The sequence below is a fragment of the Phasianus colchicus genome, chromosome 12 (genome assembly GCF_987193195.1).
Source record: "Phasianus colchicus chromosome 12, bPhaCol1.hap1.1, whole genome shotgun sequence".
Classification (NCBI taxonomy): Eukaryota; Metazoa; Chordata; class Aves; order Galliformes; family Phasianidae; genus Phasianus; species Phasianus colchicus.
In genome coordinates, this window is record NC_143447.1 from 9,741,586 (window position 1) to 9,768,255 (window position 26,670).

A 26,670-nucleotide genomic window follows, 5' to 3' on the forward strand; every position below is an offset into this window, starting at 1 on the left:
TTATTTATTCCCTGAACTATTTTATTTATCTAGACATGGAAAAACTAAACAATTCATAACCAAGTATTAGTCACCATAGCCTAGAATTTACTGGGACTTAGCGCAACCATGTTAGACAAAGGTTTGGAAAATCTCAAAAGGGAAAGTGATGGAGAAGTTTTGGAAAACTTGCCTCAGAGGAAAGAAAATAAATAAGTAATAAATGCAATAGGAAATAAGAGAAAGGAAGAAAAAGCTTCCTTACTGTAGAAGCTTAAGCATTACAGAATGGTATTGCATTGCAGGAGTAGCAAAACCATCTTGATACTGTATTTTGCCTTTTGGTGATTTAGATAATTTCCATTGGGTTTCATAGACTTGGACTTAGCAAGGAGAATGCTGAAAAAGCAGAAAAGTCTTCTGGAGTTGTTCAGGTTCCTAGCCATCGATTTAGATCTGAGCTGCAATTGCAAAGAATGCAATTAGGCCTTCTTAGGCCTCTGGAGCATATTCAGTACTGACAGAGAGAATGGGCAGCACAGCAGCTGAAGTCCCAGTAGTTCTGGCTTTGTGCAAGCCACAAAGCATGTGAGTTGGACAATATGTGGCTTTTCAGTGAGAGTGCAAAAGACTCAAGTTCTCTGCCAACCTGCAAAACCTCACTCTAATGCATAGAATTTCATAAAGGAAGTCTTCAGAATCTTTTATTGTTATAAAATAGTGCTCTTTCTACTAGCCTTTTTCTCAGGAGTGGATGATTCAGGCCAAGACAAACATACAGCACAGATAGGCAGAGTTTTTTCACTGGTGTATGTTACTGAAAATAGGATTTTCAGTTGAGGCACTGCTTCAGACGTAACTGAATAATATTCTATGAATGAAAGTTCTTTCTGGGTGTATATTTATTAACTTTTGTACTTTCAATAGATTTTTCTTAAAGTTTGCCGTTCTTTTTGTCTGTCTTAATGTTATCATTCAGTTGGCAAGCAGAGATGTGAGAACACTTGGCATTTGCAGTGAAGTCTGTTCATAGCTACGTTACTCCACTGTGTGTAACTTGTGTTCTTGTTGAGGCTTCATATTATTCTTCAGAAAATGAACTAAAATTCCAAATATAAGTTCATGTATATTGTCAATAAATTTTACAAGTAAGATGATTATTTTGATTTATTTGCATTTGAAGTGGATTGAACAAAGATCATCTTAGGTGATGTAAATAATAATCAGTCTGTTGCAGATTGAATTATTACATTCCTGTCACTGATCCATTTGGAATCCAAGAGAGAAAACTTAGTTATGAGGGACCTTTTGAGGAATAATTGTACATGGTATGGGAGGAACTCAACACAATTCTTAGATTGCTAAACTTAGTATTAAAATTACTCCAGTTTTCAAAACAGTGCAACTTCAACTTTTCCAGATGTGCAAACGCTTATACTGGAGGCATCCTTTTATTTGAATTTTAGGATTTTTATAGCACCTGGATTCATAATTGCCAGTTTCTTGTTCAGCAAGATAGCTTTTCTAAAATGGCGTTAGTAATATTTCTAATGCAGGTTTTACAGGTTTTATCTACTAAATACATGGGTGGAATTTTTTTGGTTTTTTTTTTTTTTTTAGAGCAGTTCTGGAGATCTGATAAGCAAATAGAACACACCTATTGTGTGTCACCTATTGTGACTTCTCAGAAACAAGGAACTAATATTGAGTTCACTCCTAGATGCCTGGCCTTTGTGAATGCAGTACTGTGCCTTGCACTCCTTTGTATCTGGTACTGGTATTTAGCTTAGGCATTCTGTAGGCTGACTTTCACTCTGCAGAAATGACCTTAACATGGATAATAAAGTTTATTGAAAGTGACTGTTTGACCATTTTGACAATCTATTATCTGGCAAGAGGCTGAGGGAATGTGGGAGGGAATGTGGATCCTGTAATAGTTTAGTATTCTTATAGCAATAAATAAATAGTTTTTACAACTTAATTTCCATCTTAGATCGCATGTATGATTAATATAAGTCATTAAATACTTAATCTACCACTGTGCTGTTTTTGTTCTTTATATCTGCACACCCAAGCACATCTCTGGGGAAAAAAATAGTTCACATAACTTGTGTTTCTTTCTTTCCTCTCCTTTGTTTTCGGTAAAAATATGCAAGTCATTCTAAGCTCATAGAAATGGTTTTGTCACTGTCCAGATATCAGTAAAATGTAATTTTTCAGATTTAATAGTTGTTACGTTGTGATTGAAATTCCCAGAAAGGAGATATGTTTTGTCCTGTATACATACTGGATTTTCCTATTATCTTAGTGTGCCCTTAACTGTGTTTTAAGTGGGAAGTAAAGAATTAAAAAGAAGCGTTGTCTGTTATATTATTTTCCAACACAACAGACTGATTTTGTAAGTGGCTAAAAACTTTCTGTGATCTTTTCGACATGTGGAAGAAGAATTTTGGATTTTGGAAAGATGTTAACAGAGAACAAGGAGCACATTTGTGTCGACTGTTTCGTAATTTAATGTTTGTCATTTAGGAGAATTCACCCATGCAGGCTGCAACAGCAAAAATGCTGCATTTTTCTTCTTTCAAATATTTGAACTTCAATAGCAAATCTCTGTATTGACAAGTTCTGGATGTCTTAGAAAACTATTGCTTGATTCAGTGAAGTCTGTCACTCACTGCAGTCCTTAATGACTGTTGTTTTGTTTTTTTTTTTTTGTAGATATAACACTTGTCTGGGATAGATATATGAATAAATCTCGTGAGAGAGAACAGAATATATTTGCAGTTATTTGTAATAAAAATATTTTAACATTTGCTGTATCAAAGGTACTGAATGGATTTGTCTAGAAAGAAATTGATTACTCACAAAACACTGTATGATCATCCATTCTTTTTTCTTCATCATTTGTTTGAAATTATTTGAATGAACTAGGACTATCTATTTTTTTATCTGTGGCCTTTGGTGATTCTTTAGCCATAAGATAACATTTATTTGTTTGCACTTTTTTATTAGTGAAATATCTTCTAAAGCCAACATAAAACTTTCCCTTAGTCAGATTTGTTTTTTTATTATTTAAGAGAATTTTCTGTAGTTTGAGTTGGGCAGGGGCAGTTCCATGCTGCTATTCTGAGATTAGATGTTTATAAGAGAAGTGTGCATATTGCCATGTAAGTCTGGGTTGCAGTTTTGTGTGGTTCAGGAAGGCCTCGCTTTTATCGTAGTGTACGAACATAGAGGCAGTTCGCTGAGATAGTTTCATGTGTTTTGTTAGATGGGCAGCACCCATATTCTGGTGAACCCAGCAGAAAATAAAAGTTAGTTTGCATTTTTTTCACTTAGGGAAAAGCAGGGTTATCCTTTTACGAGGTAAAATCAGGCACAGTTACAGTGAAATGACAGAAAAAACTTAGCTTCTTCCACAACGAATCACAGAATCATAGAATGGCCTGGGCTGAAAAGGACCATCTAGTTCCAACCCCCTGCATGTGCAGAGTCACCAACCACCAGACCAGGCTGCCCAGAGCCACATCCAGCCTGGCCTTGAATGCCTCCAGGGTTGGGGCATCCACAGCCTCCTTGGGCAACCTGTTCCAGTGTGTCACTGTGCATCTGAAGTGTGCATGTGTCTGTTCTCTATCTTCAAAATATAATACCATCAAGCAATTAGGGGGAAAAAAAAAGAAAAAAAAGATGAGAATGAAGAGTTTCTTCCTTGCTTCTATTAGAAGTTATAGAGCAAAGGGCTATTTGTTCTGGATGTATTTATTTTTGATGCCCTGAATAATGAGAATGTATCTTCTTTATTCAGTTTTAACTAATAAACTGATATCTAACCTGTCTAGTTTCTGGTGGGGTGCTTGAAAGAAGGATTTTAAAAATTTACTTTGTATTCTTTTCTGCTGATGAAACTCAATTAAATGACTATTCATAAAGCAAGTGCAAGAAAGAAGTAAATGTATCCACAGCAAATTAAAAATTTCACTTTTTTTTTTGTTTGTTTGTTTTGCAGTGTTTGCTCTCAGCAAAATCCCGGCAGAATGAGTTATCAGAAAATGGATGAAAGAGTGCCCTCTAGAGGCAGAATTCAACTGAATAAAATTCCAAGATGGGGGGAAGAGGAATTGGAGAACATAAACATTACGGCCATAGGTAGAAAAGTTGGCATTACTCAAGACTCACATAAATACAAACAAGTAAGTACAGCCTGAAAGTTCAAGAAGCTCCTTTGGGCAGAAAAATCTTTGAAGACTGTAATTTTAAATGAAGTCATTTTTATAAATATTGAATCTGAATGCCAAAGCAGGCTTAATCTGTGTAAAATGCAGCCAGAGGATCTCTTGATAAATTCAAAGTAAGGCTTAATGGAATTGTACCTTGATGCAGAAACCTTTGGCATATGGAATTTAAATAAAAACATTGCCAAGGAATTGAACTGCGTGAGTTATGGAATGCTTTGTTGTTTGGCAACCTTGAAAACCAGGTGTGAAAAACATGTCTGAGTTAACCTAAAACAGGAAGTAGCCATAACTTTGTTTTTTGTTTTAATTGATTTTGCAGTAAAATAAAATGAACTTTTGGGGGCATTGGACTGTAAATCAACTCAGGTCACTTCCATAAACAAGTATAAATATGAGCTGTTATGTTTGAAGCAAGCAAGAAGTTTAAAAACAAAGGATTCTAGTTAGATATCAGCATTCTTTTGAAATTTCAGTCTTTTTAATTTTTGTGCTGACAGGTGCTTTTTTCAATAAAGTCACAAATATATGTATTTTGTTCAACTTTTAACCAATTTGGCAAGGGAGAAAAGGGAGTATTCAGCTAAAGCCATAAATCTGCTTTCTGTAGCTGAGGACAATTACGGCTTTTGTTTATTTATTTTGATTGGCAAATGGAGGAGCAGGTAAATTATTAATAAAAGTTGCACAAAAACTTTGCTATTTTTCTTGTGCTGTTACATGTGCTTAACAGTACAGATCTGTGCTTTTCAGTTTGAAGAACGGCAGACTATAATCTTGTACCCAATGATGTGAAACAACTTCAAGGTCTTTGCTCTTTAAAGCATCTATTTTAAAAGTCCAGTGGCACAGAACATAAGTTTTCAGTCTCTTGAGTACTCTGAACCCAGTCTTTGTTCTTTGTTTTTCTTCAGAGTTGTTGCTATATCAAACCAGTGAGAGCTCAATGAGATGTGATAATAAATTGCTGATAAAGTCGCTGAGAGTAGAAAGTGACAGATTATTTGATTTCTTGCAGTCCATTTTACATTAAAAGTGTCGTTTGAAGGTCTAAGGGAATATTTTTTTTTCCACAAGGTGTTCATGTTCTATTGTTTCCTGTGAGATACCTATTTGTTTTTTATAGTCTATTTGCATTTGCCATGAAGAAACACTTTCCCTATGCTGGAGTCAATCAGTGATTATTCTAAAGGTATCACTCTGCCAGCATTAAACTTACACGTAGGAAGAGTACAAAAGAGTCTGTTCTGATAGGTACAGTGGATGATCTAGTTCTTGAAGAACTTCAGGTTTTTGTGTTTGCTTCGTAACAGTCATTTGTTTTGAAAATCTTTTTGGCCTCATGCTTATCTGTTGTAATTAAAAGTGAGATAACAATGCAGAATATATCTTCTCTGCATGCTCTCCTGTGCAACTGCAGCATTTGTACTGATTTAGATCCCTTGGGAGTATAGACATGGGATACTCATCAAGCAGATTTACCTTAAGGTGCATACTGGCATTTCCCAAAGTGCTTTGTGTCCATTCTTGTGTAATAGGAGAGATGTTGATCATTTGCATTGTTAAGGTACATAGTCAGAGCTTAATCACTTAATCTTACACTTTCTCTGGGGATTGTGAGTTCTGTTGCTGAGTGTCAGTGCTGTAACGTGTATCTACTCTTGACAGAGAAATCAGCATCCTGATTCTGCCAGTCTTATGGTTGTTATTTTTTTTAAGTTCTGTTCAGAGTAGAATTTTGTATGGAGTAGTACACAGCTGTAGGTTCTTAAGAGGTTTCAATGCTGTATTTTTTGTCAAGCTTGCCCTTCACCTACTTTATATGCTAGCTTCTCTGAGGAGGGAGTGAACTTTCTACTGCTAAGCGTGTTCTCTGCACAGATGATCTATCTGCAGATTTCTGATGAAAAGTCAAATGACAGTATGTCAGTTTCTGAGTCCTGGAGAAATTATTTCACGTTACTCTGGCAGTGCTAATGGTTTACAATGCTCTTGGCCTGTAATGGGCTGTTTGCCTTAAACAGCTTTGACAGTTTTGCTGAACTTAACATGTACTCAGCTAAGAGATGATCTTTCTTCGCTACATTACTTGCCATTTGAATAGGTCACATTTTGATGAGGTGTGTTTGTTCTGCTGACTGTGAAACCACTGTATAAATCTTTCTTTATGCTTTTGTATTTCTTGAAAGATTCAATGTATTATTCTGAGAGCAAATATCTAATTATTTGCTGCCAGAAGCCATGTAAGAAAACTTCTCTATATTTCTGAAGTTCCTTGGGGACATCTGCCATGGCAAGCTTACACCCAAAATGAAAAATGAGAAGTGATTTCATTCCATCGTCTTGTTGAATGAGAGTCTGGCTTTGTGAAAAGACAAAAATAGTGAAGGCAGAGTGCCTGGGGGGGGAGGCCTTTACTAACTCTTTTAAGGTTATGCTATTCTGGCTGAGAAAGTAAAGATCTAGTCAATACATTGGCTTGTTTGTGTTATATCCAGTTCTGGAGCAGAGCACTCGTTGGAGTTATTGACACCATATCAAGTGTAGTGGTACTTCTCTACCTCTCAGACACAAACCTTCTGAGATCTTGCTTCAGAAACTGATTCTTCCTATAATGTTATGTTTTCTGTTACTAAGCTTCTAAACTGAGTCATTCACTGAGCCTCCAAGATGAAAGATGAAACTGCTTAATGGAGGAAAAAATATTCAGAAGGAAAAGCACTGCAGGTTACATATTTGTAGGGCTGCAATGAACAGGCATTGGTGAATTTTCCACTGGCAAGTTTCTGCAGGATTTTGAAATCTCTTACCAGGGTCTTCAGATGGTAGACCTTGATTCTGACAGTAGAGGCCAGATAAATTAGGGGATGGATTTTACCTAATGTCTGTAATTTTAACATCTGCACCCCTGTTCTAGGATCCCTGAATAGAGTTCAAGACCTCCAAATGTTTGTGCAGAGCAAACCAATGTATGGTTAAGAACTGGCACTGTGAAGTAAAATTTCTCTAATGGTGGATATTAGGCTGACTTTTCAAGTGCAGAAGGTTTTTAAGTTTCCCTTGGAGCTGCAGCAAAGTGATCTGAAGCTGTCCTAACAACAGTGAGCTCCAGAGCAGTATGATTTCTGTTTTCCATTTTGAAGGTTATCTTAACTGGATACAACCATACTGTGAATTTGTATGATCAGGAGTAGCACAGCATGAACATTCTGCACAAGTAAAGGTAATGGAATACTTTAACACTCAAGGAAAGGTTAATGAACAAGGTAATAAAAGAATTCTACAACAAATATATGGAAACTGTTGTCTGAGATGCTAGCTGAGTTCATGAATAGATCTGCCTTCATCTGTCCTCCAGTTTGCAAAACCACTTAGGAATCATAGTTCTTTGTTTTTGAAATGCATGTAAAACCGATATCCAGAGTCTTTTATATGCAAGCAAAGCAGCTGAGCATATCAGCCCCATTGTCTGAGCATCTGAACAAGACCCATAAAGTAGCTTATGAATATGAAACTAACTCTATTCCACCTCTCAGTTGGATCTGAGAGGAAATTGTCTGCAACTGGGCCTTCTGCCATCAGTGCTCATGTCTGAAAAATGCTAACAGACATTCTGGTTATTGTTTGTAATACTTGCCCTTATGCCACATGTTTGGTGTCAGGTGGAAACCTCCTTACTTATAGTGGAAACCGGATCTTTCCCGGTTTTGCAGAATTCTATGACAGTGCCCCCAGAGCTAATAATGCATTAGGGATAAATTTTGCTAACTTCTTCCCAAACTTTCATTTTCTTTCTTAAATATAATGGATGGATTTAATTGCAATAATGAAATACTGTTGCTGGAAGTTAAAGTGGAAGTATCATGCATTTTTTCATGTGGCTCCTGAATATGTTTAATTCTATATGTATGGAGAAGGAAGTAGGAACATTAGAGAGAAACTGGAAAAGAGCCAGATTTTTTTTGTGGGTAAATAAAGCACCTTTCCTTCCACTTCTGTGACATCCCTAATGATCCGTTATTTGCTGTACCAAGCAGATAATCTCTGAGCTGATGAGTGAATTATTTATCTACGTGTCCATTCAAAGTTCTGCACCTGTGTCAGCTTTGGTATGTACCTAGTTTTGACAGTGCCAGGTCATACGCTCTGCTCTGTTGGGATATTTTATTCCATATCTGTCTGGTTTTTCAGCAGTTGTCAAGAGTATCTGTAACATTGGTGAGAGGCCATTTGGTTGTTCCTTGATAAATAATTAATAAAGAATACATAAATTACTGGTATCTTGCTTTTGCTCCATTGAATTATATGGAGAGGACTTTAAATGTAACAGGCTTTAATTCATGGATGACTCAGCTGGATTTATTATTCATTTAAATTTTCAGAATTGTCCAGCATGCAAATGAATATTTCCATTCTGAAAATGACTAGTGCCATTCATCTGTTTGTTTTAATTTCTTCTTTTTCTGGCACTGCTCAACATTCTTTTGTAACAAAGCTGTCCTACAGCTTGCTTTTTCCTGTCTAAGATCGGGGAAAGGTGAGACATTCAACAGAGATATAATACATTTGTTTATTTTTTCACTTTACTGAGTTCATCTACCATCATCTCCATGAGCATTAAATTTCAGTAAGTGAAAAAGATTGCAAAAAATATTGAGCGTAGTAGGGAAAATGTTAGAGCAAAACAGTCGTAAAATCAGTTGTACCACAGCTAATAGGATGCCCTTGGAAGTGTTCTACAAAAAGGCTGTTTTAAGTTCAGCGCCAGGTGTGCTATCACAAGTCATGCTGACTGCAGAGCGCTGGCCTATGTAAACTCTGCAGGCAAATGCTCAAAGTGCAAGGTCAAGCTGTAGTTACCTACTGCAGTGATTTGCAGCTACATCCATTGATTTCCTGGTGCACAAATGAGAGATGACATCAGATGAGTTTTGTGCTAGACTTGATTAAATTGGATGCTGCACCAGACAGAAAGGATTACAATGATGTTATAGGTTCTAAGAAAACATGTAGCACTCTGTCAGCTGAACCTGACAAAATTGCTCTGTGAGAAAAATCTTTAAAGGTAACAACTCAGTCTCACCTGGTGTTCTTTGTTTACACCAAACTTATGGTTATTTAAAATATGACTTTGTGCTGCGTATGTTTAGATAGAACAATGTGACTGACCTTATCTTTGAGATTTCAGATCTTACACTGATACATCTTATTACATATGTGCACGTTCCTTTCTAGGTACTGTAAACCAGCTACAGTACGTGAATCTCTGCGTGTAATATGATAGCATTTTATTCGTGTTGGAAGTAATGATTGTGTTTTGTATTTCTGGTCCAAAGAGAAATAGCATGACTTCAGGCAACAGAAATTAACAGTATGAAACATTATTGTTTGTGATGTTGTTGATGTTTTAATTGCTGATCATTAATCTGTGTTCTTCAGCTCTAATGTTGGTGGAATCATAATTAGTCCGGTGTGTTTTGCTGAAATGTAGAAAACAATCAGTCTGCCTCTAATGATAGGGCATGTGGGACTCCAAAACTGAGTATCAAGTCAGTACTTTTGTTCCACTGTGCATCTTTTATTAATACTGATATTTCTGGAGAAAATTGTGCTTGTCAGGAAAATAACTAAAACTAAAGAAAATTTATGGAAATTAAAAACTAAGGAAACCTTGCATGTTTGATTTATTTCCAATTAAATACAATAATTACATCCTTATGTAGTTAGTATCCAATTTAATCAAGTTAGTAGCATGTAGCTGGACATAGGTATTTATGGAAATGTAAATAACATCACTAATTAATTGTGTGACCTTCACTCTTGTATATATGTGTGTCCAGTTAATTAGAAGTATGTATGCTCCATTTGTTGTTTCTGTTTTTATTCAGAAAAGATCAGATTCATCATGACACATGATAATGTCTGAGCACATGTGTGTTCATGAAATTCAAGAACTGTATATATGTTTCATGATTACTTATGTTGTAAATCCAAATCTAGCTCTGCTGATGGGCCAAACTTCTAAGACATTTAGAAGAAAAAATGATGACTGGTAATGTCAGTCAAAAACAAAACAACCCTGTCCTAGCATATCACATCAGTGCAAATATATTGCATCAATGCAAAAGGTGTTCATAATTGCACACTCGTTGGACTCTTGCACAACTTGTACAATATGTCAGATTTTCACTAGAATAAGTTTGTAAGGATCATAAAACCAGCTTTTACCATTTGGCCTTGTCTGCAGCAGCAGGGCTTTTCCTGTGTGGGGAAGATGATTGGAGGTATCGTGCCCAAGGAATGACTGTAAACTTCCCAAACGGAGTTGATGTGAATCCTGGCACCTTATTTCATTTTCTGTCACATTAGCTGAAATCACCTGGAAACGAGTTTTAAATAAACCAAAAAGAGCCCTACAGGAACTGTCTCATGAGCGTCCCACCAAGGGTTTTGCATGCCGTAACTACATTAGCTTTGACTGTATTTAGGTCACCCTGACACATTCCAGTTTTAAAGCATCTATAATCTGATCTGTCCCTGAGGTACTGCCAAATACTACAAAAGTGAGGACTGAATCATCCTCTAATGAGGCAGGGCCCAGTTCTCATTTGGCATAAATCAGTATTTAAATAATTTATCCTTGCTAAGAATCTGTCACCTTGTGTTTAAAGAATAAACTTATTTCCTTGTTAACACTGATCTGTAATATTCCATGAACCTACTTACTCCCCTAAAGTCTGTATTCAGGTATAGCACAGAAGTGAATACATGTTTATTCAGAAATTATTCGGTGCAAGTCTAAAACCAGACGTTGTTTCCACAGTGATCTCTAAAATCAATGATGACATTCCGGTTGCCAGCAGACAGCTGAATGTCAAACTCTTAATGACTGAATTTTCAATACGGCTCAATTTCAGCTTGGTTTCACATGCGATGGTATAACAAAATTACAAAAGTTTCATGACTGAATGAAATACAATTCTCATTATAGCTGTGGTGTGGGTGACATTTTGCATTTAATGTTATTTCACTTTGACCGTTGTTCTAATTGTGCTAACATTACTGTATGATGCATAATCTAATTTTAATATGAGTTTAAGGAAAAGATGGTTTTAAACCTGGAATGCACTTTTACAACATAATTTAACTGCCAAGTCTAAGGTATGTTGATGATTACTGCCTGATTCTAAATTACTTTGTAGTAACAGTCTACAGGTCTTTTCCACCCTTGTTGTTTCTACATGGGTTGCTCCAAAAGTAATGCCTCCTACTTATTTCCATGGAAACTACAATAGGTACAAAAAGCACAATAACGCTATTTAATAGAGCAAATTCTCAGCTACAAAACACTGTTTTTCAACATAGTCACCAGCATTAACTATGTATTTTCTCCAGTGATGAAAAGAGTTTGCATGCTCCGCTCATAAAAATTTGTACCAGCAGAGATGACCCACTGTTGCTGTCACCACAGCTGAAACATCCCACCCTCTGCCTCAGTGTGCTCACATCCACTGTGTGGTCTCTATAAATGTTCAGCAAGCATTGACAAATGTCAATGGGTGTGATTTTTTTCAGATGGAGGAATTTAGTGCTACATCTTCATTTCAGGTATCTGCTACCATACCACCACCATCTCCCTCTGAAATGATAAGCTATTACGATAAAATAAGGAGGCATTACTTTTGGAGCAGCCCTCATAAATGTAAGCATCTCTATGACCAGTGGGATGTGCCTAACTTTTAAACCTGGCCTAAAACAAGACAAGCCTATGCAAAACTCTTCCGGATTAGTGTAACACTTAGCTTGGCTTTTCTCTTCTGCCAAGCAATGAAGGGTTTATAGCTGCAGCAAGATGTGATGAATTAAACCAGTGGATACTTCATAAAATCTTCAAAAGAAAGAGAAGTCCTGCTACTTAAGAACCAGTTGTGTGATGAGTTTCTGTAATGCTGACAGAACACTGAAACTTCCAGAAGGCATTTTGTTACAGCCAAAGAATTTTACATGGAAATTTGTCCAGACTTAGTCTGATGTGTTCTGGTTCAAAGTGTCAAACGTGGGGAAAAGCAGTGTTGGCTACTATGTGATGTTTATTAAAAGCTGCCCCCATTTGGTGTAGTGAGTTAGTTCTGAACTCTAAAGCAGATTGATTCTGGATAGCTCTTGAAATGAAAATTAATGTTGAACAAACCTTGACAGTTGTATGACTTCTGCTGGTATTGTTAAGACAGCACTCATTTCATTGTTTCATTCAGTATTATTATGCTGATTACAGGCCCTGCTAAATGTCTGTGCAACCCAATCAGTCTTTCCTTCATTGTTGAGTACATTTGTTACATTTGTGTGAGATTACCCAGCTCCCTGAGCAATGAACAGTGGCATTTCTTGGCAGAATGTGCCATTACTTGTAATAGGATGCACTACAAAGTGTTGTGCCACACTGCACCTAGCTGTGCTCTAAATCAGTATAAGTCCTTTCACTTTTATTTCTTTACTTTTTTTACACCTTATCTTGGAAGCATTAAATGCAAACAGCTTTTTGGCTTGCCTGACTGCCTTAAGGTGAAAGTAGAACAATTCTGGTGCCAAAATGGCTAAATAGTCAGAAAGTCCCTGAATGGAGAAAGGAAGTTGGTTGGAGAAACAGGGAAATGAGCAAAGGAAAAGAGGAAAGTAGGGCACTGAACAGGAAAAAGTATTTCTTAATTACTCGATGAATTTTCTTTTGCAAGTCTTAGATCTCATCCTAATTAAAGTAATTGGCATGTAGCAGTTATGATATAGATGGAGTTCAGACATATTCTGTACTGGGCAAAGATGGGCAAAAATGCAGATCTCTGTATGTTTCTTTAAACGTAACTTCTTGACACTTATGTTCACCTTGCATTCAAAGGGAGTGTGAGCCTCCGCAGGAATGTATCAAATCCTCAGAATGTTTTAGAGATTATGTGTTAAGGGAGATTCTTTATGATTTAGAAGCAGACAGGAGCTATAGCCATCAGGAACTAATCTTAATGCTTTTGAAATTACTGATGTGATACTGGATGAAAAGCTGACCTCTTCCTCTGCTCTTCTTTCTACTCTGTGAATTCTCATCAACTTTTGCGTTTACAAGGTGAAAGCGCTGTGAAGGAGAATAGGTTTACAAGAGAGAATTTAGCTTCCAGTTCTGGAGAACAAGGAGCATGTGGTAACTCTTGTGGAGACCTTAACACATATGACTTAATCAAATGGATCATGAAGGCTGAGTACTTTCTCACTGGTTCCCTATAGATCATAGCTCTTTAAGTCCAATCTTCTGGGTCTGGAGACTCTGTTCATGCATCCTCTGGTTTTTTTTTTTGAGAAAAGCCGAGATTAGTTCAGTATAGTTAAAAGCAGGCTTGGCTACCAGTGCCACTGGAGAAGCCACAAAAGTGCCTGAATGATTTGACTGAGGTTGATCCAGATCCCATGAAGAACAGCTCCGTAAGCTGTTGAAACATCTGAAGGGAATAGGCAGAATAAAAGTCAGAGACTATAAATCAGAGACTACCACTTGGACCCTGATTCCAAGTGGGGGTCTTTAAGACCGGGCAGATTCCAGCTTGAGCACTATAAAGATTGCACAAATTTCACTGATTTCAAAATGAACTGTGACTTCTATCCACATCTGAGTATCAGAACATTCCTGTAAAGATAGAGTATAAAGAGGAGAGATTAGTTGCCTTAGTAATTTGTTTCCATATCTGTAAAGCTGGAATAGTAATAGGTATTGTCTTCAGTCTTTCTGTGGGGAAAAAATCCAGCTTCTTGAGGCCATAGGGTCTGTATTATCTCTCAGGAACAGAGGTCTGTCTTTGCAATAGAGAAAAAAATGAGAAATTATAAGAATAAATGGAATTCTTATTCAGAATGCTACGCACACTCTCAGGGCTTATAGTTCCCTAATTCTCTTGTTCACAGTTTGAGGATCACAGTGAGTGAGACACACAGAGACCTTTAGGGAGGATGGAAAACCTTGACTTTCCCTGAGAGGAAAAAAAAAAAAGAAGAGTTCTCCTGACTACTTTAGGTGTGTGTTCCAGTGACATGTGTAAATAGCACACATCAGTGGTGTGTCAATGTGAAGATTGCTCTGCAGTGTTAGCGTCAATTCTTGCAGGTATTTGGGTGGATGTCATTTGAAATGCCTCTGATTAATGGGCAGCTTTGAGTCTGTAATTCAACGTCTTAAGTTTTGAGATTTGAATTTTCATTGTTTACCAGTGGAAGAGCTCAGAGTCTCAAAGAGTGGCTGTTGTTGTTATGTTGTTGTTCAGGGGTATCTGTGTTCTGGTAACAAGTGTCTTCTGTACATTGGTATTTCTGTCTATGCTGGTGTGGCACTTCAGTCACACAAGTTTTCTCTTGGTGATTGCTGCAGTCTGCCTTGATAGGTTGAAGAAAGATAGTATGCTGTTAATTGAAGAGGAAGGAATTAGAAGGCTTTCCTCTGTCCTCAGTATTTTTTGATTTATCTTCAGTTCCTGTGGTAAGGTTTTAATATTCCAGGGGCAAACATTCTTAGGTCGTCTCTCCCCACAGGTTAAACAGAAAAATTGTGATCAAAAACACTGGTGAGTTTCCTGGTAAAAGAGGATTGTTATCTCACAGATTACAGTATCCTTTCCTTTCCTCTTTCATAGAGGTAACCACAGCTGGGAGAACACACTGAATTCTTTGAAAGGACAAAGAATTTAAATGTGGGCGTGTTGCTTCATTTCATCACATCGCCTGAGCAGAGGGTGAAATCCCAGGAATTGCACCATTGCCTTCTTTCCTTGTCAGCCCTTCTGTCTTTGCAAGCAAACTTTAGCTTTTTCTTCTTCCAGTGAGTTCTCAGTCTTTCTCTAAACCTGTTGCGAGACCAAAGGTGGGGGGTCATAGGATAGGAGAAAAGCTACAGTGCAAGCTTGGCAGCATAGAGTCATAGAATTTCACTTAGTATGACTGAGATTGGAAAAGACCTCTAAGATTATCTAGTACAGCTATCAACCCATCACCACCATGCCAACTAAACCACGTCCCAAGTGCCACATCTACACGTTTCTTGAAGCCTCCAGGGATGATGACTCCACCACTTTCCTGGGAATTTTTTCCTAATGTCCAACCTGAATCATCCCTGATGCAAACTAAGGCTGTTGCCTCTTATCCTGCTGCTAATTTTCTTAGAGACGAGACTGACCCCAGCTCGCTACAACCTCCATTCACATACTTGTAGAAAGTGATTATGTCTTCCCTGTCTCATAGTGATGGGTCCAAAACTGAACACAGTACTCAAGATATGGCTTCAACAGTAACAAGTACAAGGAGAGAAAAAGCACAGTAGCATGGTTTGCCTCTGTTTATCGACCAATCTGCCAGAGATGAGATTGAGAAACTTGATATATCTGTAGATGTACAAAGCCAAACAGAGCTTGCTTTGGTATACCTGAAGGGAGGCTCAGCTCTCATGCTCTTCCCCATTCTCACTGGGAACTGCAGCTCTGTTAGAATCTAGTACAGCAAAATAGATGCTTTAATAACAACTATGCCTATTCAACAAGCTACAAATTCTGATGATGATTAAACACCTCTACAAATATTGAAAGGCAGAAAGCTACATGTAAATTGTTATGAAGTTTATAATCTCAGACTGTATTCTTCATTATATGTATTGATAGCTTTTGAGGTGGAACAAGACCAATGGTGACTATTTGCGAAGGTCATACATGCTCTATATAGGTTTTGTTATTTCATATGTCTGACTACTGGAAATGCAGGTAAACCTAAACTTTATGTGAATCAGTGGGACAAAAACTTAGCTGCATTTTTAAAGTGTTTTTATGGGATGGAACTGTATATGTGACTGAAGTTTTTCTTCTGGTCATGCTGCACAAATTTCTGTAATTACCTTAAAAGCATCCTGTGCTGGCACTGAAGACTGTTATTTTATTATAAGAAGCTTAAACTGAGTTAAATGGTAGTAACTCAAATGCTCCATGATACTTACAGAGAGTGGTTACTGACTCATTCATGATATGTTACTGCTGAGTTCTTCTGCTTATGCATCTGAAGGTTTAAGCAAAGCCATGCTGTTTAAAAGACACAATTTCTTATTATGTGCAAAGTGACTATACAAAGTTTTGTAGCCTTTTTTTTTTTTTTTTTTTTTTTTTTTTAAAGTATGCTGTCTTTATGGCACTTAGAATGAGTTCTGAATATAAGCAGGAAAATATAGATGAACAGATAGAGCTCTCTGTGCTTTGAGCTGCATTTCCTGTCATCTTTTTGCATGTCTGACAGATCTGATATTTTATGGGGGAGAAGTTGTAATTTTTTTTAGGTTAGGAAAATAAGTCCAATGAATCCTACTAAAAGGCAGTCTCATGCTGTTGTCATTAATGGCCTCCCCTGAGAAACTGGCAAATTGGTAAATTAAGCTTTCCGCTTGTGACAGCCTTTCATACACTCAAAATGTAGTCCTACTTTTAGTCTTCAGCAGCATTAAATCAATCTACTGTAGAAATACTTTTGCCTTACTGCCTAGATATAAAATAGATCTAGAAACCTGGTGCATTAGTTCAAGCTGTGAGTCAATCTTTTGGAAATCAGAAGAGGCTTAAATTTTGTATTTATGTTGCAGTGCATCCCTAATTGAGACATCTATACAGCTTCAAGGCTCTGTTCTGGAAAACCAATTAATATACATCACACTGGAACACAGTCTTTTTATTAAGAGTCAATTAAGGAAGATATAATGAGGCCAAGCTAGGTGAAGCTTTTAGTGTGTGTTATGCATAGTAGATCTTGAAAGATAGATGCAAAGTTAAATTTGACTTTGAACTTGCTTTCATCTAGTAGTGAGAAAAATTCTATATGTGCCTGTTCTGCCAAGGAGCTAATAATAATAATAAAAAAAACTAATCAAACTGAAACATCCTTCTATAAGAGATGGATTTTAGTTATGTCCCTTGTGAACACAGGGAAGTGATATTTTTCTAACTTTTTTTTTGTAAAAGGCTGATAGATTTCTTTCATTGACAGTTACTGGATGCTACTAAATTTTTTTGCATTATCTTGGACATTATTTTAGCCAAATTGTCTTTATAAATGCCTAAAGACAGTACAGTTTCTTAGGACTGAAGTTAAAGCTATGTTGCTTTAAAAATGCAGAGAGTTAAACTTTGAAGACCTACGGTATTGTTTATTGCTGTGTCTTGTGATGACTACAGAGTTGAGATGATCCTACAAAACTGAAAATTTATTTTGAGTGAGGATGGTAATAGCAGCTAGTCCTAGTAGACTAGGAAAACTTGTTAAATTTGGCTAAGCTGTTATTTAAAAAATCAGAGTTTAAGCAACAGCTTTTAAGTTGAAAGTAGTGCAATTGGTTATGATGTCATTGAAGATTTTAGACAAAATGTGGCTGAAATAAATACAGGTTTATATATTATCATCTGTTTTACAGTGTATATATTATCAGTGCAAGCTATAGTTAAGTAGAATAAGAAAGAAAGATGATGAAAAGCTTAAAAAGAAAAAGCGTGTAAGGAAAATTGCATAGGTCATTCTTGCAGAAAAGAATCTTAAATTATATAATTGTTGTGGACACAATGAATCTGACAGCATCTTTGTTTGTAAATAAAGGGCTCAACTGTTCAGCACTTTGAATGCTGTTTTTCATATTTATAAAGGAAACTAACTTTGTGTCAAATTTTAAAACGTAAATATGATCCTTTTTTGGAGTTGAGTGAGACTATTTTTTCCCCACTGCTGTTACTAAGTGCTGTTATTTTCATAACAAAATCTGAAGAAATCGTCAGAATGCCTTAGTTTTTATTGATAAATACAATACATGAAAACAGTAACTCGTCACCAGAATAAGACTGTGATAAGTGGTATTGCCACAGAAATTGCAGTATTCAGATAAATCATTGATTTTACTATGCATGTGGTTCTCAGAATCTGCCTTAGCTAAGGTTGGGATCTCATTACTAATGTGGAATGACAATTCTAGTCACATATTGAAATATTTGCAGCATCCAGATGCCAACAAGAAAGCATGAAAAACCAACCACATTCTAGCCCCCTAGTCTTCATAGCTTAATTGCTGGTGTATTTCAATAACTGAAGGATTTTAAAGCTTATCATTAAATAAACTTCCAGTTCCTGAGAATGACCATTCACTTATTGGATTTAGCTGAACTATTGTCCAAAAAAGAGGTCACTGGGCCCTCATCCAGCAACACATTAATTACTTTAAACACAAATGACTGATTCTAATCACAACCTTAAGTGTTTTGTTTGACTGGGGGATCTACTGATTGCTTTTTGGCACCGATCTCATTCTTTATAGGGAGTTAGTCAAGAAATTAGAAGCCTTAGTACACTTCCTTGTTCAGAGAACAATACTACATATATGGTTCTGCTGATAGAATGCAAGCCTCAATAAGACCTTTTTAATACTGAAGAAAACAGTACTGTGCATGATTTCTGTTGGTTAGTGCTTGGTTCAAAGATCCTTACAGTTCCAGCAGCTTGGCCTGACCCCAACCATCATCCCACCAAGAACAGGATATAGTCGTTTAGAGTTCTTACTTTCAAATTCAGTGCAGCAATTGCTCTTTGCCTTTGAGGCTTCCTGTAGACTGTGGATGGCAACCTGTTCTTTTCAAGCGGCAGTTATTGATTGTTTGGTAACTGAGGCCAGGAAGTCAGTTTGAGGCAATGAATGGCTCCTTAAAGGTAAAATAATAATAGCAAATACAGCCTGTGTTCTCTAAGAGAGAATGCTGTCCCTCCTCAGCCATATTCCTGGTTGGTCTGGGGGATATAGTGGTGAGTTTCTTCAGCTCACACAGAGATCTTCAGAGAGATAAAGGAGCCATCTCTGATGGTACAGGAAGTGCTATGTGCCTTCCCCCTATTCCAAAGCTCACCATGAAGTGGGAGTAGCAGGTTTCTTCCATCCCCTGTGCTCCACTCATCTTTTAGCCTGATCATCATTGCTATAATGTCTCCTTCAGTGATTGTAGGAGGCATGAAGTAGTTGCTATATATGTGAAAGTCTGCTTGGCTTCCTTTTCTGATGTTTCCTGTTTGCCCTCCTTTTGAACAGCTTTAGTTAATTATCTAAATTACCCATGTGAATCAGATTGGAGAATTTGAGAATCTTTCCATATGGTAATGTCCAGGTATGTTTTCCAATTGGAACAGTTTTTCTTGAAGAAATATCTTTTAAAAAAATCTTGGCCCACCTCAGAAGCCTTATTTTCAAGAATTCAACTAAATATGAGGAATAACACTGAGTTTACACTATTATTTTTTCCTTCCTTTCATTCCTTGTAAGGCAGGGTGTTGGGGTTCCTCAACTGCTGTAAGCATGTTGCCCCTTTGTTACCTTCTCTGCAGCCTAGAATTGCCTTCTGCACAGATGCATGAAAGGAAGCTATTGGTAGTGATGATTACTCACAGCAGACAGGGTGCAGGACCCTTGTTATAAAGGCAGAGACAAATTGAAGGATTCGTTTTTCCTTGCAGTGTACATTGCTGAAGAAAAGAGAAAAAAGTTCTTTAGGTCTTTTTATGTTTTGGAATGGGGTATAGAAAAAGTACTACAAGAAAAGTAAAGAACATCTTGCATTGGTAGGACATTAGAATGCTGTGTGTGACTGAATGCATCTTTGCTAGTTATGAGAATCAAACACAATGTTGTCTTCAAGTTTCATTACAAGAAACTGATTTAACACTATATTTTTTTTTCTGCTAGAAGTGCACCTCTTGACAGAAACGACTTGTGGCTGTCTTAAAGTTGAACAAGAAATGAAGATAGTTTTTTGAACTGTGAAACCAATATGTCAATTAAATGGCAGGAGATATGAGAGATGGATCCCAGAATAGATTTAGACATGCTGAAATCACCAACCTCTATTGCAGATTTCCTGATGAGACACTTTTCTGTTTAGATAGGAAGGATAGTTCGATTAGATTGCTGAAGAATGATTGTGAAGAAAGTTTTCCGTGAGAAGGTCACATTTATCTTGTTAAAGACATCATTAAAAGGTCTTGGGTGAATCAAAACTATGGGAATTTGGCTCAGTGACTCTACTTTCACACCTGAATACCTATGAAGCAAACATAGAAGACATCTGAAGCTTTTGTCCTGAGTTTTTCTTTTTTTCTTTTTTTTTTTTTTTTTTTTTGAGAACTGGTTGGCAAATGAGTAAATTTCATTCTCTCTCTGAAGATTTTTTTTCTTTAAGTGATAGTATCCTAACTGGAAAAAACACACTTATTACTGCTCTTATTTTTGTGTTTCAATCTGATTTTCATAGATGCATAAGAATTTCAGTGCTTGCTGGAAGTGTTTTCTTGATCATGGGATGAAGCGTGACCTAAAGAAGCTGTGCTCACTGATTGCATTTGTGAAATGAGTCAGAATAGCTCATTTGGAAGACAAATTGGATAGTGAACAGTAAGTTATTGGCCTATTTTACTTAGTGGCTTATGCAAACCTTAATCCAAACTGCAGAGAATGAAAGGTAGAGGATACTGGGACTTTATTATAGAGTTTTGTAAGTTGTGCATAATCATAGCTATTGCCCTCTGTTTCAGTCAGTGGATTTGTAATGTTGTACTATCTTGTTTTGGATGGATGACATACATCTTCCTAAGTTGAAAGTTGAAACAGAGAGATTCTGACTGTATTTTAGGAACAACCTTTTCACTTTGAGGACAGTCAGGCACTGGAACAGGCTGCCCACAAGGATTGTGCAGTCCTAGATTGTGTAGATTCCTGGAGTTTTGCAAAACCTGCCTGGAAAAAGGTCTTAACAACCTGATGTGAGATCTATGATTCTGTGATGATTCTATAAGTATTTTTACATTAAAAAAAAAAAGTAAAAAAAAGTAAAAAAAGGAAATGTAGAATCTTGACAACTGAAGTATGATCATCTGACTCTTTATATAGTGAGTCTAGGAAGTGATTTTTTTTAAATTAAATATTGTATTCTGCAATGCCATAAGAACTGTTGAAGGGTAGCCTACAAAGTAATTGCTGAAATTATTCCAGCACGAAGCCAGGGAACTCAAATTAGGTACTTCCTCAATTTAGCATTGTTGGCTCACTTTTGCTCTTACCTCTCTTTTAAGTAAGTTTTCATGCAATCCTCACTGATTTTTAACTGATTCAGTAAAAGTAGCAATAAGTTGGTGTTTGATTCATAAGTGTTGTTTAATATTTTGACTTATAAGTTTATTTCGAAAGATTTGCAGATGAGACATAATGCTGTACAGGAAAGGTGGGAAGCATTTAAATTAAAGAGATTACTGGAGCTAAAATTATGTTTTTGTAGTGAGACTTTAGGATATCCACAGAGGACTCCACTAGTTTTAGTTAAACTTCCCTGAAGTTGTTCCCACTTGAATGTAGCCAGAATCTCTGCTCTCTGTGGGAAACTTGCCTGGGGAAGGGAAGGTAAAGAAAAAAAAAAGTAAGAAGAAAAGTAGGTCTAAAAAACACATGTGGGTAAGTTTGAGATTTATGAAAAAATGACTTTTTTGGGGGGTGATTGTGGAGGTGGACTGTAATTGCAGACATTTCAACAATAAATTGCCATTTAGCTTCTGGATACCAGGCCAGCTGTTCATTCCCACTTCTTTGCATTAAATTGGGTGTTAGAAGGAGGCAGTCAATGTCACAAACCACTCTGGGCTCTTATGTAGAAGAAACAACAATGGGAAATATTTTTTTCTTTTACCCCCTACTCCTCTTCCCTTCATGCTGACTGCTGAGAGGTTTTTAAAAGCCTATTGCCATCATGAGCACATGGTTGGTTTTTACTCTTTATCAGGCACAGAGGAGGCAGGCCAACCTTTTGAAATTTCTCAGCAGTCAGCAAGAATAAAGTGGGCATCCTAGTGGCAGGAGTAATTTTCAGCTTCCTGACAACAATTGGCAGAACACTGGGAGAAGCTATTAAAAATGAGGTTCGATCACCAAAGTCTGTTTTGGCCTATATTTAATGAGATGTGTCAGCTAGAATTTACAATAAGTGGCTAATTGTTAATAATAGGCCTGTCTAAGACACTCTGTGACTTCAGCAGATCTGTACAATAGTGCCTGGTGTGCTTGCTGGGTTTTTCTGTTTTGAGTACACGAGTTGACTTATTTCTGTAGTGAAGGAACATAATGTGACAGGAACAAAAGAATTGTTAAGTGTATTGAAGTGTGCTTATTATATATTACTGAGCATATCGTGGGGGTAAATTACAATGAATAAGTTGTAAATTAACAAAAAGTAATTATTAATAAAATTATTAGTAAATTAAAAAGATTAAAAATGAAGATGGAACCTCAGTTTAGCAGTGGCACTTCATTCATAATCATGGTCAGGAATGAGGCAACAGGGCCCTGGAGAAGGAGTCTTGTGTTTAAGTGACTCTCTGACATGTTTGCAAAGGTTATTTTGTTACTACACCAAGTTACTACATCACTCTGTGCTTCGGTTTTGTATCTGTAGAAGGGAATGACAATTTCCCTAGCAGAAGCAGACAGTATGTGCACACTGAAGTGACTGAGGGATAGTTGTAAGAATTTACAAAATGGTTTTCTGGCATAATGGTTTAATATGACCAGAATCTAAACCTCATTTTTAAAAAATTTTTAATACTGAGCTTCTGAAGTCAGCTATGTCTGTGAAATTGAACCACATCAAAACTCTAGGAAAGCAGTTAACATTTTGTGCCAACAGATTTGTAGCTCGCTCAAAATTTTAGTCTGGTACTAGAGTTCTGGGCTCCCGAGTGGCTTAGGCCAGTGCTCAATGCTCTGTCATCTCAAGGCACTGTGTGGGTGCAGAGGCACACCAGCCCGTGGTACTAAGGCCATCTCCTGACTGTGCCATATTCTCAAGGAAGTTGCTGCCTAAGATATTTGGAGCTTCAGATTTGCTTCAGAAATTATCCACTGCTTTGCTTGCTTTCCTTTCCTTCTGCCCTTGTCTACTTCGGCATAGTTTCTAGGGAGGGGGTGATGTGACTTAAATTGAGTGATGTAGTTGAAGAAAGCAGAACTTGAAGACATAGTCTTTGGCTGGTTTTTTTTTTTTTTCAGATTTGAAATGAACCAGGTCTTGCTTAAATCCCATCAACATCATGGACATATGACAGTCATAAAGAAAATATATGAAGAGTTTAGGTGACCTTAAGACCATTCTAGGATGAAGAACAATGTAGGCTTCATCCACTTAAAGGAAAAAAAAAGTGATTCTGCTTGATAATTATTTGAAAATGTATATTTTTTGTATTGCTAGTCAGTTATGCGAGATTGTAGCATACTTTTTATTCCTGTGAAGTTGTGGAGAATATGTGGCTAATTTCCCAGTCAGTCACGATTACAATTCTGTGTCTTCAGTAATTTTCGCAGAACTAATTTAGCCTTCAGTGGCAAGAGATGTTAAACCTAGGTCAGCTGACGTCTTTCTTGCACAACAGCATGTCTTCAGTTAATTATGTTGCATCTAAATGTATGTTCTGTGTTGTCATACTGAGTAAACTAGATCTAAAAATACTAAAAAGGGAACACATAATTAATGAAAATGAACGCGCAGACTGCCAGCATGGCTTATTTAATAGCTTCTTCTAAACATAATTAGCGAGGAGTTTCAGCTCCAAGTCTGTTGTCCAGTGACACAGCAGTTGTGTCCTACAAGCAAGATCTTACCAAGTGCTAATAAAGTTAATACTGTTTTTCAGGCTAAGTTCTACTGACACATGTACAAAACTATTAAAGTGCATCAAATCAGCTTGAGTTAGACTTCTTATGACATGAGGCTTCTGCTGGATAACATATTCATTTTACCACATCAGATAGATAATAGTAGGAATGAAAGCTTTTTATTAGTAATTAGTCCTGTACAGGAACAGTTCTATACTATTACAGTGCTACATCATTTAGCAATTTAAGTAGCAATTCCCTCTAGAAATAGAATGTAATGCCATAAATTCTTTCTAGGTAATGAATTGTAAGGAAATTTTAATATAGGTAATACTGTATAGATGGATATGTAGTTCCACAGTAGTATGTCACTCAGAGTAATGCCTCCTATTTATTTTCATGGAAACTATAAGCAATACAGAGCGCACAATAACGCTGTTTGATAGAGCAAATCCTCAGCTGCAAAATGTTATTTCTTAACGTAGTCACTACCATTAGCTATGATTTTTTTCCAGCAATGAATAAGAACCCGCATGCCACACTTGTAAAAATCTACATGGCTGTCTGGAACGTGGCTTGTCTTTCACACTGCTGTCACCACTACTGAAATGCACCCACTGCCTTGCTGTGTTCACATCCGCTGTTTGTTCTCCAGAAACATTCAGCAAGTGCCGATGAAAGTCAGTGGATTCTATTTTTCCTACATGGAGAAACACTGAGTTTGCTTCATCTGCACATCCATGTCAGATGCCATTTTGTCAGACTGCACCTCTGCTGCCATTGGTCACACAGCAACAAAATGTAATGGAATATTGGTAGGAAGAAAACTCTACTCTTATACCATCAACATCTGCATCTAATGTCGTGGGCCAACATAATTAAATCGGAGGCATAACTTTTGGAGCATCCCTCATATGAAGACTCTTCTTCCAGGCAAATCTTGTGGTACTGTTTGTTTCTTCTTGTATGAATCCTGTTTGTGCTCACCTTAGTCTGAAGGGTGTCTGTATCACCAGCAACACAGCTCTATATGCTTAAGAGTATCAGATGAACTGGTCTCTCTACTCTTGCTTGTTCTTTAGCACATATGTTTACAGCAGTCATCATTGCTTGTTCAGATTTGTACATTAAATCTTTTCATACACGGTGTGGGCCTCTAAGTCCTGTACAATTTTTGGTTGTACAATTGTGTCACTCATCTGCTTTTCTTCCTGATCAGTTTGCATTCTCGCTGCAGGATAGCTACACAATGTGGGATGTGACTCCAGATCTCTTGTACAGTTAATCCTATAATTCCACCTTTATATGTGTGCCATCCTCCCTACTCCATTGCCAGCAGCAGTCCCGCTGAAGGCTGTTACCCATTTTAGCTTTTCTCTCCTCAATGTCAGCCAGATAAAACAGCTGCATCCTGGAGAGTACCTGCAGAAACACCGCAAGCCTTCTGATTCAGCAACTGCATTTTTCTCACTTGCATATACTTTTTGGAGTATATGGCAATGTGTAAGATGAGATTGATGTGATACAGAGGTCTGGGAATTCTCTATCTTTGTCTATCTGCTGTGAAGAGCCAGATATTTCTTGTCAGGGCTTCAGATACTCCAGGTGAGAGCCCCAGGCAAAGAACTGGCTGCATGCCACAACCGTTTGCAAAGAAGGGGAATTTTTAGGCAGAAAAGACAGAAAAATGCCAACCCTTGGAAAACCTGAGGTTAGACAGCTCTGCATAAGATGTTGGTCCTCTGGGTATTCCGGGAAGGAAATTCAAGAGACCTGTTTTAGCCATGAATCTAGAGGTGCCTTCATGCCAAAATATTTTTGGGTAGCTAGAATATCAGTTTCCTGGAACATCATTGCTTCATTATTACTCTGTAAGAAACTTATGTGTAAAAGATTCATTTGGTAAATGGCTGATGTAAAAAGGGGTATGTGCTGTTCAGATAAAATTTAGATCTGATTTAAAGCAGAAACCGTCTAAGGGGTTAATTCAGGTATAGGAAGGGAGCTCTGGAGGTCATTCAATCCAGTCCTCCTGCTAAAGCAGATTCCATAGAGTGGATTGAACAAGAAAGTGTCTGGGCAGGTTTTGAATATCCACAACCTGTCTGGGCAGCTCGCTTTAGTGTTCTGTCGCTTTCAAAGAAGTTTTTCCTCATATTCATATGGAACTTCCAATATTCCATCCAGTTTGTGCCTGTTTCCCCTTGTCCTGTCACTGGGCACAACTGGAAAGACCCTGGCCCATCCACTTCACTCCTGCCCATTAGATATTTATAAGCACTGATAAGATCCCCTCTCAGACTTCTCTTTTCCAGGCTGAACAGCTACCAGCAGTGTCCCATGTGTGTTTTTTTGGGTTGTGTGTGTGTGTGTGTGTGTGTGTGTGTGCTCATGTACTATGTTAATAAATAATTACGAAGGAAATGAGCTAGAGGAGATGCTGCTGAGGTTCTGAAATGTTGGGTCAGGATTTCTGCATAGATCATTTGCTGCTGGTTTGTTCTGTGATGGAGATTTTTGCAGAAATTTTAAAGTTATCAGTGGTTGAGGTTCTTTAAGTAACCTTGGTGACACGTTTCATTTTTTGAAGTGTAGCTGTTTCATATCATGTTATACTATTCTGTTATTGTTGTTCTAAGCTTCTTGTGCTCTCCCATTTAAAACAACTGTCTCTAACTCTGTGTGGCAGAAGATATGCCTGGTCCTTTGAGTCATGATACCACAATGAATCTGTTT

The 26,670-nt window shown here is 37.2% G+C and overlaps 1 protein-coding gene across 11 annotated transcripts in view; it reads left to right on the forward strand.

Moving 5' to 3' along the window:
* SEMA6D (semaphorin 6D) overlaps positions 1–26,670 on the forward strand; it is a 610,984-nt gene that overhangs the window by 62,875 nt on the left and 521,439 nt on the right. For all 11 annotated transcript variants that reach the window (XM_090148882.1, XM_090148899.1, XM_090148897.1 and 8 more), the window contains exon 2: positions 3,989–4,172. The gene's annotated coding sequence lies outside the window, so the exon portion shown is untranslated. The remainder of the gene's footprint in view (positions 1–3,988; positions 4,173–26,670) is intronic.